Source organism: Bactrocera latifrons, unplaced genomic scaffold (assembly GCF_001853355.1).
Source record: "Bactrocera latifrons isolate USDA-ARS-PBARC rearing strain unplaced genomic scaffold, ASM185335v1 scaffold_107, whole genome shotgun sequence".
In the NCBI taxonomy this organism is placed as follows: domain Eukaryota; kingdom Metazoa; phylum Arthropoda; class Insecta; order Diptera; family Tephritidae; genus Bactrocera; species Bactrocera latifrons.
This window is the reverse complement of record NW_017534486.1, coordinates 315,741-318,352: the sequence shown is the minus strand read 5'-3', so window position 1 is coordinate 318,352 and position 2,612 is coordinate 315,741.

Below are 2,612 nucleotides of genomic sequence, written 5' to 3'. Positions count from 1 at the left end.
ACACCAGAACGAAAACGTTGAAACCATCGTTGTGCGGTGGAAATGGAAACTGTATCGGGTCCATAAACTGCACAAATTTTATTGGCGGCTTGAGATGCACTTTTGCTGTTATCGTAGTAGTACTGTAAAATATGCCTGATTTTCTCTTTATTTTGCTAAATGTTTGCGACGCTATAACTCACGAACGACTTAAAAGAAACGACGAATCAATCAAACACGTGTTAGCGCGTGAAATGAGCTTTCCAAAAAGGTATATGATGATCCGATGCGACGAATAAAACTAGAACTACGCGCTCTCAGCGCCAACTAGCGAAAATACCGCAAGACTTTTTTGACACTCAATATAAATTTTTTTTTTTTAATTTTTTTTTTTATAAATATTTTCAAAATCATGTTTGCTAAATTTTATTATTACATTTTTCAAATTTATTTGCTTAGCACTTATAAGTAATTTATGTTTTAAAAAAAAATATTTAAAAAGGGTTTGCCATGTTTCATTGACTAAATATTTTTAAATGAAAAATTTGAGATATTATTTTTTTTTTTACTTATATATAAGGAAGAACTCTATTCTGGTATTAAATTTTTTATATTAGAGTTGTTATTGCAATACTTACAAAAAATAAAAAAAAATTAAAATTTATTACTAAAATTATAAAAGCTCTATCAAAAAACGAATATATTGTATATCTTTACAAATTAAAAAATTATATAAAAATACTAAAGGAAAATGATTTTAATTTTTAAATAAGTTTATACACACATTAATATGATTTTACGGCAACCCTTTGAACAAATTTTTTAAGTTGAAAAAATTAAAAGTTCTTCCAAAAGCAGTTCTGCTGCATATACCATATACCATAAGATATACATTTTTTTTTGAATTTCTGTTTAATTAATTATGAAAGTGGAATTGGAGTTTCAATTCTAATGCTTTTAGAATTTTTAGATATAAAATCTATTTATGTTTTTTTACTATTACTAAAGAAAATTTTAAAATTTTTGATGTTGGCACACTCAACCCAGTTTATATTTTTAATACGTTTTTTTTCAAATTTTATATTTTTTGGAAATTTCTTAAAGGTGCTTTTATATATCGAAGAAAAAATTTAGTTTTAGTTTCTAAAAGTTGCTTTTATATATCGTAGAAAAATTTAGTTTTCTAATAAAAAATTATATGTTTATATTCTACATATAAGATAAATTTTATATTCTATATCAATATTTTCCTTTTAACTAGCATAATTTTATTTAGTTTATTCAAGACACTTAGGCGTTTGAGTGTTTCCTAATTTCCATTTGGTGATGAAACCGTCTTCCCCCCGTTAATTTATGTTTAATTTTGATGACAATCTGTAAGCACTAGTAAATGGCTTAGTAAGCATAGTTATAAAATGCATATGTAAGTTACTTTTGAGACTAGGTTAAAGACGTATAAATATATTTTATTGACAAAAATTTAAGTGTTTACAATAAATACAAACAATGGCTTCAAAAATTAAATTTGAAAATGATTTTATTTTCTATCAAACAACGGTTGGGGTGAGAGAGAATATTCGCCAACAGATGCCACTGGAGTTTAGTCAAGCATATTTGTAAATTTTAAGATGCCTCACTTTTTTTCTCGCTTTCTAATAAGTTAATTATCATATCCCAATTATGAAAATGCTTACGAAAAAAAGCAAATTTAAACAAATTCATAACAAGTAAGTTCTAATATAATACTTCTTTACAAAAAAAGGTTTTACAGAGTATTGTCATAGACCAATAGTCCAATGTTTTTTGTTGGTTGCTGAAAAATCATTGAGAGCTGCTGAATCTACTGTTGAAGAAGAATCTGTGGCAGGTATATATTTTAGTGATCCGATTACGGGAGTTCTTGGGGAGAAGAGGACCAGTGTAAATTTTCACATCAATATATTTAAATCAGATAGACGGACATGCCTAAATTGATTATACTACTGAAAAACCCATTGGTCGAAATATTTTTTCTACGTTGGAGTGACTGTCAGTCACACATCTGAGTCAAATGTCACATCATAATAATCATTAGTGTTAAGCACACACTTTTCTTTCTGAAGTTCATAACGTGCATTCGGTAATTTTTGCTATAAGTGAAATTATTTAACGAAGAAGTTCCATTAAATTTTTTGTGCGCAGTCAAATTTCTGGTGCCGAAATGTTCTGAATGTTAGAAAAGGCTTCCGGTGAAAAATATTTGTGGCGAGCAAGTATTTTTGTTTGTTAGAAATTTTTCGAAGAGGGTTGATGTCGAACCACGTCCCAGAACGGCCATCAACATAAATTGACGATCAACAAGTCAATAAAATAAAGGAATTGCTGTTTGATAACCGACGATTAACAGTCAGATATCTTACTGCCAGCGTTGGAATTCCTGAGGATCAGTGAAAGCAATTTTGAAGGATCAAATTTCTTGTGAAAATTGATATGTAGACTGAAGTGTATGAGAAACAGTCGTAATTTCTATTATTTATAGGCAGATAGTCTTTCGATAAATCTGAAACTAAGTACAAAACGGGTTGGTCTTTCCAAAACGCATTGATTAATAGCTTTCGAATGCCCAGATCACTTCTCATTTACAAGTAATTACT